The following is a 14,464-nucleotide window of genomic DNA, read 5'->3' as shown; positions in this document are numbered from 1 at the left end:
ATTATTCACATTTACAGATGAGAAAGTAAATGGTGTATAAAAGAAAAATTTCAGAATGAGAATTCTCCACATCTCACAAGTAAACCCAACAAGGATCTCAAATTTTCCTCTTCCACCTAGGGAAGAGAAATTGCAGCACCATCTCTCTTTTCTTACATTATTTCACTAATCAAAGCTTTGAACAAGCAATACATATTCTCCTTTTCCTACCATAATTTCTACCATACTAGCTATTCCAGTTACCAGTTTATTGCCTCTCCACCAAATTCATCCTTTGTTGTGGGATATGTGAAAATGGATCTGGGCCTTTTAAATACTTTTCCTTTTCCAGCTGACATAATGTTAAGCCTTGTCAGTAGAGGGCACTGGAGAGACACTGCAGGAAGAAAGGGTTTTTCCTCCTTTACTCAACACAAGAAAATTCCTACTGGTGAGAAATGCTGTGAATGTAATTAATGTGGAAGATGTTTCAGTACTACTCTTAACTTTCTATGCATATGGGAATACATAATGAGGGAAACCCTAAGAGTGTAAGAACTATAGGAAGGCCTTTGGTTATCACTCATCCCTTTGGATACATATGAGAATTCACACTAGAATAGAACACTATGAACATAAGTGTGTTTTTGAGTCTTTAGCATTAGATCTGTCCCTGGAGGGCATGAGAATTCATACTGGGGACAACCCCTATAAATGTAATTGATATGGAAAGGCTTTCAGTGTAAATTCTACCTGCACTGCACACATAAGACTGGTGAGAAACTCTATGAATGCCATGATTGTGGAACAATCTTCAGGAAGCACTCATGAGAACTCATACCTGAGAAAACCCTATGCTTATAATCGATATGAAAAATCCTTCAGGAGTAGCTTTTCCCTTACTGTGTAAAACAGAACACAAAATGGAATTCACTGACTGTGCGAAAGCCTTCAGTGCTACTTCATCCCCTAGGAAACATGACAAACCACATCAGAGAAAAGTCCTATGAATGTAATCAGTAGAGAAAATCCTTCCACTGAAGTTCTTTGCTCACTGTGCATAAGAGAGTACTCAGTAGGGAGAACTCCTATGAATGCAATGAGTGTTGAAAAGCACTTATTGATCTTTCATCCCTTAGACAATCTAAGAGAATTCTCACTGGACAGAAATCTTATGAATGTTACCAATGAGTAGGGGGCAATTTCTCTATCCTTAGGTAATGGATGAGCAGTCATACCATGGAGAAACACTTTGAATGTCATCAGTGTGAATGAGCCTTCTATTTTGCACAAGATAAATAACACAACAGGAATACATAAGGAATGTGTATCCCTCATCTTTTACACTGGAGAAAATTTCTTTAATGTAATTAGCAGGGCCAGGTTCTTGGGCATGTGACTAGTGCAGTCACACAGGGCTCCATGTGTGAAGTTTAATACTGAGGTTGCTATCTTAAAATTCTTAATAACTTTATTTTTGAATTTGTGTCTGGTAAATGAAATTGTATGGGACAATTAAGCATGAGCTGGAAGCCTGGAAGCTCATGCATGGTCTTGCCTCATACCACCCCCTGCCTCTTGGGGACAAATTCTCTATATCAATATATATGAGAGTTCTGAAATTATTTTTACAGCTAAGTATTATACAAAAAAGTCTCCTTTGACACTAATATACAAAAATATGCCAAAAAGAGGTGCAACCTTCTCTACAAATACTAAAAGAAATAAATACATGGACCTGTGGACCTAGGCTAGAAATCTGGATTATCTACCAATACTACAACTGCAAGACGGCTACAAACTTAACAGATTAAAGAACTAACTTTACAAAGCACTTAAACTGATTCAGAAGTTATACTATTAAAAACATAGAATTCTACTATTCATATTATGTGCTAGAGAATCATTTATCTAGCATAAACTGACACAAAACAGCACATGTTGGAAAACAAATCCCACATATTTCAATCCCCACCCTCATCACCACCAGAAGTAGTTTTGTCCTTCAACAACTACACTGCTCTTCTAAAACAACAGATATATGGTCCAACACTCAAGGATAACTCCAACTTGAAATCAACCCAAAGTTTTCATATATAAAATACTTGGCAAGCTTTTCCTCTTACACTGGATTCCTGTTGGCCTATCAGATTCCACCTTTTATAGATTTCAGGAAAACCGAGATACTCTTTCTTTGCCACTCATTTCCAATTTCCCTTATTGGATGCTTGGGAAACATTCCCCTTCATAGTTCCTGTCCCACTTTCTTACATGCTTCCTCCTTCAACCATCAAAAGAGTAAAAGTTATGGTTTAAACTTATTTTTTAACTATTTTTAAAACCAACAGGGAAAAAGCCTCTAGGGTCTCTGTCAATAAAGTATGTTTAAACATTAGCCAAAAAAATTAGGCTTCAAGATTAGTATCCAAAGGCCTTAATTATCCAAAAGAGGGTAAAATCACATTCATTTCATGTATCAGAATTCTAAAATATGACTTTCCAGAAGAAAAGGACCAGACTACAGATAAAATACCTAGTCTGCTGAGAACTATTATTTCGGCACTTTAAGAACTTTCAGATACAGCTGCTCCTTTTTCCTAATCTACTAATTGCTTTTATCAAGCGATTCTTCATATGTTCCTCACCTGTGTCCTTTCGCCAGGATTCAGTTGCCTTAAGATCCTTAAGATACAGTACCAAGTCTCTTTGTGCCTGTAGCTGGATAAGGTTGAAGAAGGCACCTTGAGTCCCAAAAAATTGAAACAATATGTTAGATAAACTAATTCTGCCCTGTCTGCAGCCTCTGAACTTCAACAGTTATTTTTCTTTTCAAATAATATTTATATCCTATTTTTCTGATTCATATAGGTGCATTATTAAGAATGTGGAAAATACAAAAAGTGCTACAGATAAATAAATAAATAGGGGCTTCCCTGGTGGTGCAGTGGTTAAGAATCCGCCTGCCAATGCAGGTGACACAGGTTCAAGCCCTGGTCCAGGAAGATCCCACATGCTGCAGAGCAACTAAGCCTGTGCGCCACAACTACTGAGCCTGCGCTCTACAGCTTGCATGCCACAACTACTGAGCCCACGTGTCACAACTACTGAAGCCCGCACGCCTAGAGCCCGTGCTCCGCAACAAGAGAAGTCACCGCAATCAGAAGCCCGCGCACCGCAACGAAGAGTAGCCCCTGCTCGCCGCAACCAGAGAAAGCCTGTGCGCAGCAACGAGGACCCAATGCAGACAAAAATAAAAACAAAAAATAAATAAATTTATAAAAATAGATAAATAAATAAGAGTATTCCTAAAGGAGCCTTAAAAGTGAAAGCATCTACTCTGAAGAAGTTAGGGTAGGCCTTTTTTAGAAAGAGAATATTAAGGACAGGGAAAGAATGCCCAAATAAATTAAGACTCCAAGGAGGACTGCCCCTCCCGTGGTCACAAAGATGTAGGGGTTTTCAATCCATAAAAGACAGGGAAATTTTCTCAAAGAAAATTTGAGAAATTTTCTCAAAAAAGTGAATCTTCCTCCTGTTCGCTTTACCCGCACTGATTACATAATGAATCTCCATCTGCCTCTTCCATTCCTTCCACAGCTGTTTATCATTTATACATTCTCAAAGGCATAAACTAGCAGTAACACTGGGAGTTAATTTTAATAACACTACTTGTCAAAACTTGCTGATGGGCAGGAGAATGAGGTAAAGAGAAAGCGTGAGTGCTCAAGGCCACTACAAGCACGCTAAATGGAGAGCCTGTAGTGGGAAAGAACATCAAAAAACCGTCAGAAAACCTCCATTAACGGGTCTTCTAAAACCCGGTTTCAAAAATTCTTAATCTTTCTCACCTCCAGAAGCGAGGGGTCGCAACAGGAAGTCCTGTGAGTGATGTAGGCAGAAGGCTTGCCAGGGAGGTTGCGGGGCCCTCAGGAGCTCAGAGTAATCCACACTAAAACGATGGTTTCCAGAAAACCTCCTTCAGAGAGAGGGTAGAACCTCCCGGAGCTGCCCCGCCCACAGAGGAAGGTAACCCAGTGCCTTGAGGACTGGGAAACCATGCGCCCAATAGCAGTGAAGTCCAGTAATTAGAGCAGTGCTTCCCCTCCCAGGAACCACCCCCTCCCCAGAGGTGGGGGGGCAGGGAAGCAAACGTTGGCCAATGAGAGCAGCTTTCCCCTGGCCCCGCCCCTGCTGTGTTCCCACCCTTTGCCCCGAGGCGGGAGGTGGGAGGCGCCTCAGAGCCTAGAACGGGAATTGTGAAGGGAATTGGTAACCGCTGGCGAAGAGCACGTGCCGAGAGGGATACCCGGAGCAAAAAAAAGACAAACAGTTAAGGCGTGAAAAGTCTCTATTAGGGTAAGGCCAAAGAGCAAAAGGAACGCAGAGAACAAAGGTTACTTCGCTAGGCCGGGGAGAGGAACACGCTGGCCAAGTGGACAGCTCAGGAGACTCCTGAGGTGAGGAAGAGTTGCTTATCAAGGGACTAGGCTGGGCAGAGAAAAGGAAACAGGGCATTTAGTCAGAATGAATGGCGTGGGCAGAGCCAGGAGGCGGCCTTTCCCCAGCGCTTAGAGATTTCTGAATAATTAACGAAAATACCCTTTCCCTTCCTGCGTTTCCTCCGCCTTTTGATGTTCTTTCCCGCTACAGGCTCTCCATCTAGCGTGCTTGTAGTGGCCTTGAGCACGCAGGCTTTCTCTTTACCTATTCTCCTGCCCATCAGCAAGTTTTGACAAGCAGTGTTATTAAAATTAACTCCCGTATTACTGCTAGTTTATGCCTTTGAGAATGTATAAATGATAAACAAGATACTTGTAAATATATCTTCAGGAGAATTTCGGGTTTTTTGTCATGCTGGGAACTAATTCTCAAACTATACATATTAGAATCACTTGAAGAGCCTGTTAAAAAAACATTGCTGGGTCCTACTCCAGGAGTTTCTGGTTTAGTATATTTAGGGTTAGGCCCAAGAATTTGCATTTTGTTTGTTTTTATATAATTAACATATAGCATTATATGAGTTTCAGGTGTACAACATAGTGATTCTATATTTGTATATATTGTCTAGTTACCATCTATATAGTTACAAAATTGTTTTTCTTATAATGAGAACTTTTAAGATCTACTCTTAGCAACTTTCAAATATGCAATGCAGTATAATTAACTCTAGTCACCATGCTGTACATTACAACCCCATGACTTAGCTATTTTATAACTGGAAATTTGCACATTTTGACCCCCTTCACTTATTTCACCCACCCGCACCCCCCACTTCTGGCAACCACCAGTCTGTTCTCTGTATCTATGAGCTTGTGCTTTTTTTTTAGATTCCACAGATAAGTGAGCTCTTATGGTGTTTATCTTTCTCTGTCTGAGCATAATACTTCCACATCCATGCTTGTTGTCGCAAATGGCAAGATTTCATTTCATTACTCAGCCATAAAAGGCTGAGTAATATGCCATTTTGTGTGTGTTTGTGTGTGTGTGTGTGTGTACATATGTACATACCTCATCTTCTTTATCCATTCACCTGTTGATGGGCACTTAGGTTGCTTCCATATCTTGGCTATTGTAAATAAAGCTGTGATGAAATTAGAGGTGCATATATCTTTTCTAATTAGTGTTTTTGTTTTCTTCAGATTAATTTCTAGGAGTGGTATTGCTGGAACATATGGTAGTTCTAGTTTTAATTTTTGAGGAACCTCCATACTGTTTTCCATAGTGGCTGCACCAATTTACAATACCAACAGCAGCGCACGAGGGTTCCCTTTTCTCCATGTCCTTGCCAATACTCATTATTTCTTGTGTTTTTGGTAATAGCCACTCTGACAGGTGTGAGGTGATAGCTCATTGTGGTTTTGAGTTGTATTTCCCTGATGATTAGTGATGTTGGGCATTTTTTCTGTACCTGTTAGCCATCTTTATGTCTTAATAATTTGCATTTTTAATAAATTCCCAGCTGATGCTGTTCTGGGAACCACATTGTGAGAACTACTTGTCTAGCATATCTAATTGGTAAAATTTATTGAATTTCAGGCATTCTACTAAATGAGTGGTTTATTTTACATGAAATTCTTATAAAAACTGTAACAGAGGGCTTCGCTGGTGGCGCAGTGGTTGAGGGTCCGCCTGCCGTTGCAGGGGACACGGGTTCGTGCCCCGGTCCGGGAAGATCCCACATGCCGCGGAGCGGCTGGGCCCGTGAGCCATGGCCACTGAGCCTGCGCGTCCGGAGCCTGTGCTCCGCAACGGGAGAGGCCACGGCAGTGAGAGGCCCGCGTACCGAAAAAAAACAAAACAAACAAAAAAACTGTAACAGATAGGGGTTAATATTTCTCTAACAGCAGAAGAAACCTGACTGAACATAATGACTGATATTATTCATTCTCAGAGAAGGCTACTGGAGTTTACAAAAAACACACCTCTCCACCTTCAGGCCAGCCACCAGCTTCACATTCTTCTCTGATCTAAAGAATAAACAGTCACAGAACACTATTGCCCTATGGTTTAAAATACCTGTGCAGATAAAGACAGGCATATACACTACTAGGACAGAATAGAGAGCCCAGAAATAAACCCTCCCATACACAGTCAAATGATTTTTTTTTTTTTTTTTTTTTGCGGTACATGGGCCTCTCACTGTTGTGGCCTCTCCCGTTGTGGAGCACAGGCTCCGGACGTGCAAGCTCCAGACGCACAGGCTCAGCCGCCATGGCTCACGGGCCCAGCCGCCCCGCGGCATGTGGGATCCTCCCAGACCGGGGCACGAACCCGTGTCCCCTGCATTGGCAGGCGGACTCTCAGCCACTGCGCCACCAGGGAAGCCCCAGTCAAATGATTTTTGATAAGGGTGCCAAGATCATTGACTAGAGAAGGATAGTCTTTAAACAAATAGTGCTGGTAAAACTGTATATCTACATGCAAAAGAGTGAAGGTGGACCTTTACCTAATACCATACACAAAAATTAATTCAAAATGGAGCAAGGACCCAGATGTAAGACCTAAAATAATAAAACTCTTAGAAGAAAACATAGGACCAAGGCTTCACAACATTGGACTTGGTAATGATTTATTGGATATGACACCAAAGGCATGTAACAAAAGAAAAAATAGACAAATCGGACTTACAAAAATTTTTTAAATTTGTACATCAAAACCACTATCCACAGAGTAAAAAGGTAACCTACAGAATGGGACAAAATATTTTCAAATCGTATATCTGATAAAGGATTAATATCCAGAATATACAGAGAACTACTAAAATTCAACAACAAAAAAGCAAACAGCCTGATTCAAAAATGGGCAAAGGACTTGAATAGACTTTTCTTCATAGAAGATCTAGGAATGGCCAATAAGCACATGAAAAGATGGTCAACATCACTAAGAATTGGGGAAATGCAAATCAAAACTGCAATGAGATACAGCCTCACACCCATTAGGGTGGCTACTGCTGAAAACAAACAAACAGAAAACAAGTGATGTGGAAAAATTGGAGCCCTTGTGCTCTGTTAGTGGGAATATAAAATGGTATAGCTGCTATGGAAAACAGTATTGTTCTTCAAAAAATTAAAAATAGAATTACCATATGATCCAGCAATTCCACTTTTGTGTATATATCCAAAAGAATTGAAAGCAGGGTCTCAAAGAGATAGTTGTATACCTGTGTTCATAGCAGCATTATTCATAATAGCTAAAACACGGAAGCAATCCAAATGTTCATTGGTAATAAATGGATAAGCAAAATGTGGTATATATATCTAATGAATATTTTTCACCCATAAACAGGAAGGCAATTCTGACATATGCTGCAACATGGATGAACCTTGAGGACATTATGCTAAATGGAATAAGCCAGTAACAAAAAGACAAATACCATATGATTCCACTTATTTGAGGTACTTATTAGAGTTGTCAAAATCATAGACGGAAAGTAGAATGGTGGTTGCCAGTGGTGAGTGGGAGGGGAGAACGGGGAGTTATTGTTTATAGGTATAGAGTTTCAGTTTTACAAGATGAAAAAGTTATGGGGTTGGATGGTGGTGATGGCTGCACAGTAATGTGAATGAATGTATATATAATACCACTCAACTGTACACTTAAAAATGGTTAAGATGGTAAACTTTATGTTATGTATATTTTAACACAGTAAAAAACATTTGTTTACATACCTTTGCTGAACTGTGTTCCCTAGGAGAGTAGCTTTGGGCAAATTATTTCACCTAGGTAAGCCTAGGTATCCTCAAAATGGGCAGGTTGACTACAGCAGTGAGACCATCAGGAACCCTAACTTTTTACTATTTTTCCTCCTTGGGTCTCATGCTTTGAAAGATTCTGTCTTGTAAGGTACATACCATATTTATTAAGAAACTGTTTTCTATTTCTTATTAATTAAAGAAATTTTTGTTTCTGATTAGCATAAGATAAACATGATTGCCACCCTGAGTTGCTATGTCAGTCAAAACCAAAAAACAAGGTTTTATTTAGCATGCACAGACTTAGGTAGCTATGTGATTTCTATGAGAACATTTGAAATATTGAAAATTGTTTATGAATTCCTACAGGTTTGGAGACCACAGGCTTGACATCCCAGAAATGTTTGATTTTCAAGGTTATTCTTCCTAATACTATGATTCTCTGAAGGTCTGGCTTCCTATAGGCTTAGTGCTGACATAAGGTTATGGAAACTTGTACTACATCAATTATAATTGGCTTGACCAAGGCTTGAGTCTGTAGGATAATTCCATAGATATCTCTGTTTCTTTACTTTGGCCCAGAGATGAAATAGGAATCAGAAGTGAAAATGGAGTTCAGAAAAATGAAATTCAGTTTATATCAACACATTGCTTGGGATCTGGAGCCCAGTTCAAAGAGTCAGAGCACAAACTTGAGCCACAAAGCCTGGCTTGCACTGTTGTCATGCTTAAGAGCATAGACTTTGGAGTTGGGCCGACTTGGGTTTGAATCATAGCTCTGTCACTTATTTGCTGTGTGACCTTGGGGAAGTGACTTAACCCCTCTCAATTTCATCTACAAAATGTAGATATTTTGAGGAATAAATAAGGCTAATATTTCTAGAGCGCTCAGTGCTTTATAGACAGTGTTGTTATCATTTAAGAAAGCAAATACAGTAGTCTTTTACCTTAGCTCTTAATATCCTCCTTCTCATTTCAACATGTGGAAATCATAAATTCTCCTCTACTTTGAGACCAGTTTCAAAATATACCTCTTCATGAAGTTGTTCTGATTTCCCTCAATATAATATAAACTTTGCTTCTGCTTAAAATTCAAGCATTTTGTGCCTCATTAGTGTGCTCCTTTTGTCCCTCAGTAGATTATAAGCTCCTTGGCACAAATACTTCCTAGAACCTAACACATTACCTTGCATATAATATAGGGTCAATACATGTCTAGTGGAATTTATCACCAGTTACTTTTATATTTATGCTGTCTACGCTCTTCAGCCAAAAGCTACAGGAACACTTGCAGTTAAATTAGTTGAATCTATTACTCATTGTAGCAAGGTAGAACACACACCATGGGAAGCTGTGCAGTGTCTCAGTAAGAGGATGTTAGCAAAAACTTATTCTGGGATTTTGACTTCGATAATTTTGGGGAGAGTCTAAGGAAGCGGACATTCTAGATTTGGTGGTGTCAAAAAGCAGGGACAACACTATGATTGGATATATCAATAAATTTTATCTATAGGGAGAGGAAACTAGAGCAAAGTTAAAGCTATAATGGTAAAGAAGAAGCAATCATTCATTTAGGTGACAGGGAAATATTTGGTATTTTGTGGGGTTGTTGAATAATCTTATCTGAAGTGGATGTTCTTGTGAGATTGTTTATGTCCAGGGACAACATAGCTTAGCTGTATCAAATCGGTTCCTGGATATTAGGGGTAGTTTTTTTTTTTTCTTTCTCACCACATTTCACTTATAAAAACCTCATTTGATGTTTCTAATTCAAAAATTATAAAAGGTAGTTTTGCTTTGCTCTTGTTGTTGAACTCTAAAATTTAGGCTATCACAAATAAGTGTTGGAGGGCTCTCTAATTGGTCTTGGACCTAAGAAAAATTTTTCCTTTTGGGAACTTTCTTCTCCCCTCAAAAGTTTTGCATTTTGAGCAGTATAAGAACTCCTTGATATACATGTAGATAGAAATATTTTATTACCCTTGATTAATTAACCATGATCATAACATAAAGGTTTTAAAGTGACCTTGGAGTCGGGCCATCTAGGTTTATTTCTCAACTCTGACACTTGCTGGCTTTGTGATTTTTAGAAAGTTGTTTAATTTCTCTGTTCGTCAGGTTTCCTTATCTATAAAATAGGTTTAATAATACCTATGAGACATTGTTGGAAGGATTATATAAGATAACTCATGAGCTCTACTAGAAAATAAGCCCAGTGAAAGCAAGAATCTTGTCCAAGTTGTTAACCACCCTATTCTCACTAGCACAGTGCCTACTAGCACATACCAGGTGCTCAATAAATATTGGTTAAATGATTGAAAGTAAAGCACTTATCATGGCCTTACAACATATTAAGCATTCAAAACTGTTGGTTATTATATTTATTGTTATCACTATTATTATTCTCATAAGGATATGAGAATATCCTTTTACCCAAATGAAATTGCCCATTCATCTCATTCTCTAGAGCTATACCAGCAATGTAGGTATAATACTGTTTGGATCCAGTCATATTACAGCAACTGTACTTTGCTTATATCTTTTAATTGGGTCTAAACTTTTGATTATGCTCATAAGCTTTCTACCATCAAGTTTAACCTGCCATCACAGTGTTATACAGTGAACTCCTTCAGCAAACCCACTGAAGCCCTTATTCTTACTCCTCTCTATAAAACCATTTCAAAGTCTATGTGGCAGTTTCACTTGGAGCCTGACCCTTACCACACCATAACCCTGAAATATGTGTGAGCCCTGCTCTTACGCCTCTTTACCAGTTGTACTTCCTTAGACTTGCTTCTTGGTTACATTTTCTATTCTCTTCTTATTTATGGTGGAATTACTTCCATAAGCTCAGATGATATCTGCAACCGTGGGATACACTTTTGTCAAAATTTTAAAAGGCCTGGAGTTTGATCATATTCTTCTCCAAGTTCTGTGTTAATTATTAAATAATGGCTCATGGTGAGAGGAAATGATATATTTGGTTTTGAGCATTTTGCATTTGAGTTAATAAAAGGAGATATTCCAGAAGGAAGTGAAAATATGAAAATTAAGCTTCAGTGAAAGTTAAGCATATAGAAAGTTTTAAATATTTTATCATGAATAGATTTATATCCTATTAGTATATTACAAATTTTTCCCTAACCTCATTCCTGAAATCTCACCCAGTCCTTGACCCTATTTGGCAAAGCTCAGAATTGGAAGGCTCAGTGATAAAAATAATAGGGCCTGATGCTTGGTAATTAAAAATAACAAAAGCTTTATAAAGCAGTATTAACATGTCACCAGGGTCACTAAATCAGTTTGGAACATGGCAGCACCTATGCATAAGAGCAACCAGATTTTAAAATGGGTCATGGAGTGTGGGTACTTTTGGAAAATCTTGTTTTTCCTTGTGAACTCTTCTCTGCATAGGGACTATTTTTGACAATCGTTTAGCCAGTCCAGCTAGTCTGGATTAGTACTTGCTGACGTGTTGTAGGCTGCTACATTTTTTAAATGTTCCTATTCATTTCTAAAAGAAATGCATACTAATTAATCACAGTTTGGAAATACTGAAAATTAGAAAGAAGGGAAAAAATTTCCCATAGCTCCGCCATCTAAATATACTATTCGTATTTAGGAGTATTTCCTAAATCTTTTTTTTTTCCTTTGGAAATTTTTTAAAAAATAGAATCATACTGATGTATAACTATGAGTGCTGCTTTCCTTATTAAATGTTATGTCATAATTGTGTTCCTATGTTGCTACTTAGAGCCATAAATATTGACTTTCAAGTGTTTTTTTTTAAATTAAATAACAGAAAGTTAAATAAGATCAAACTTAAACTACTGTGAATTATTCCTTTTTGCCAGTTATTTAGGTTTTCCAGTTTTTACTATTATAAACATGCTACAATAAATATCCTTTTATATTCCTCTTTGTGTACATGTGCATATAATTCTCTAGGAGAGATTTCAAGAAATGGAATTCCTGGTTGAAAGGTACTTGCGTATAATATTTTGGTAGATATTGTCAAATTGCCATCCAAAAAGCCTGGACCAATTTAAATTAACACCAACAGTGTTTTACTGTTTTAATTTGCATTTTCCTATTGGTGCAGTTGAGCATCTTTTCATGTGTTTAATTATTCATTTTTATTTTTTCTTTTGTGAATTATTGTTCTTATACTTCCCTAATGTTTTATTGTGTTGTCTATTGTTTTGTTATTGACTTCTACGAGAAACAAAAATGACAGGTGTCAGATAGAAGGAGCTAGCCTGCAACTAGTACCTAGGCCCAGGCGTTCCCTACTTAATATAAACAACTACAGAGAATAACCAATGTCAGACAAGGTTATTCTGTGATTCCAATGGAGCAGGACAACAATACAACCGTTCTGAAATTATCTGAGCACAGATAAAAACAAGAACACTGTACAAATCACAAAAAATGACCAAACATCCCCTTCTCCCAGGGAACAGGAGGGCCTGCTGATGCTTTACCAATTACAGCTTCAGCTCCATTCGGTTTCTCTTACATCCTAGATAAAAATTAAGATATCCAATCATAGAATTGCCCCGATTTCTGAAAGACTCTCTGCAAATGTAACACAAGCCCAAATCACAAAACAATCCCCTCTTAACCCCATCTTACGGAAATGTCCCCCTTGTTGCCCATGGTGTGCAGTCTTCCTTGCTGCAGTAAGTATTAGACTCAACTCTGCTTGCCTACTGTTGTGTTTCCTGGTACTTTTGGCTGGTGGGCACAAACATCTGGATGTTGATTGCTCTCATGCATGACACAGATATTTTTTTCCTTGTCTGTCTCTTGTCTCTTAACCTTGTTTATGGTATCTTCTGTTATTGATAAGTTTCTAATTTTATGTTGTCAGTTTTTTAAATTAATTTTTATTGGAGCATAGTTGCTTTACAATGTTGTGTTAGTTTCTACTGTACAGCAAAATGAATCAGCTATACATATACATATATCCCCTTTTTTTTTGGATTTCCTTCCCATTTTGGTCACCACATTGCATTAAGTAGAGTTCCTTGTGCTATACAGTATGTTCTATGTTGTCAGTTTTATCAGTCTTCTCCTTGATGACTTCTTAGTTTTGTGACTTGTTTCCCTGCCTTAGATCATAGAAAGAGTATTAGTATCCTATATTTTCTTTTAATACTTTTACTTTATTTTTTTAATATTTAGCTCTTTAATCATCTGGACTTCAATTTCTTTTTTGGACTTTAATTTTGTGTACAGATAATGAGGATTGAAGTTCTTTACAAATATAGGTCACTTCAGAACTTAATTCACATCCATCACTTTCTCTGGACGGCTTTCCTTGACTCTCTCCCCCTCCATTTTAATGGTGGTTAGGAATCTTTGCCTTTTGTTCCCATACCACACGTCACAACAATCATCGCTTCTGTCTTAGAATAGTTTGCAGGAGAGCAAGGGCAGCACTTTATGTATTGTTTTACCTCCGTGTCTAATGTGTTGCCAACATAGGAGTTTAATAAATATTTATCGATTGACTGTCATCTTTACTTCGTCTCCTAGAGAACAAGGGCCAGATCTTATTTGATGGGCCTCTACCAGTGTTTGTTGATCTGAGAATGAAAGAAAAGAGAAATTTTTGTCCCTGGGCTATTTATGTTGCCTTGGTAACGGGGCGGGCCTTTCAGGCCTGCAACTGCACTTGTGCATTACAATTGGATAAAAAATTGCTTATCTCATTCTTGTTAACAATTTTCTCCCCACCTACTACACTTAAAACTAAAATTATGCAAGCTGCAGGAATAATTTCCATGAAGATTCGCCAAAGCCCCTTTTGTGGGGCTTTGGCTCCTCCTTCTTGTCTTAAGGCTGAGAGGACGCACGCAGCGGACTCCCGTCCTCGAAGGACGACGGGCATCGAAAAGAGGGACGATGTGGGGTCCCGGGACTACCATTAGAGGTGGAGAAAGACTGGGCGCCTGGAGTGGGTGAAAGCCAAAAGCTCCGGTCTTGTTGCTCACCCCTTTCCGGTACTCTGAAGGCTGGGTGGGTCTAACTTGTCAATACTCCAATCGCGGGGTTGGGGGAGATAGGAGGCGGAGGAGAATCTGGTGCTAATGGTCAGAGCATGCGCGCCCCCTCAAGAAGCTGTTCTGAGACCACAAGCGGAGCGGTGGTTTCTGGGAAATGTAGTCTCAGAGCCTCCTGTATCCTGAGGCTGATGTGGAGCCTGAGAGGCCGCTAAGCCTCAAGATGATGTCGTGGTCATTTGCCTCTGAAGGAAAAAGGCTGTTGTGCTCCTTATTAATGAGACA

Source organism: Leucopleurus acutus (assembly GCF_964270905.1).
Source record: "Leucopleurus acutus genome assembly, chromosome: 11".
Classification (NCBI taxonomy): domain Eukaryota; kingdom Metazoa; phylum Chordata; class Mammalia; order Artiodactyla; family Delphinidae; genus Leucopleurus; species Leucopleurus acutus.
The sequence above is the reverse complement of the archived record's forward strand: the minus strand, read 5'-3'. Positions refer to the sequence as shown.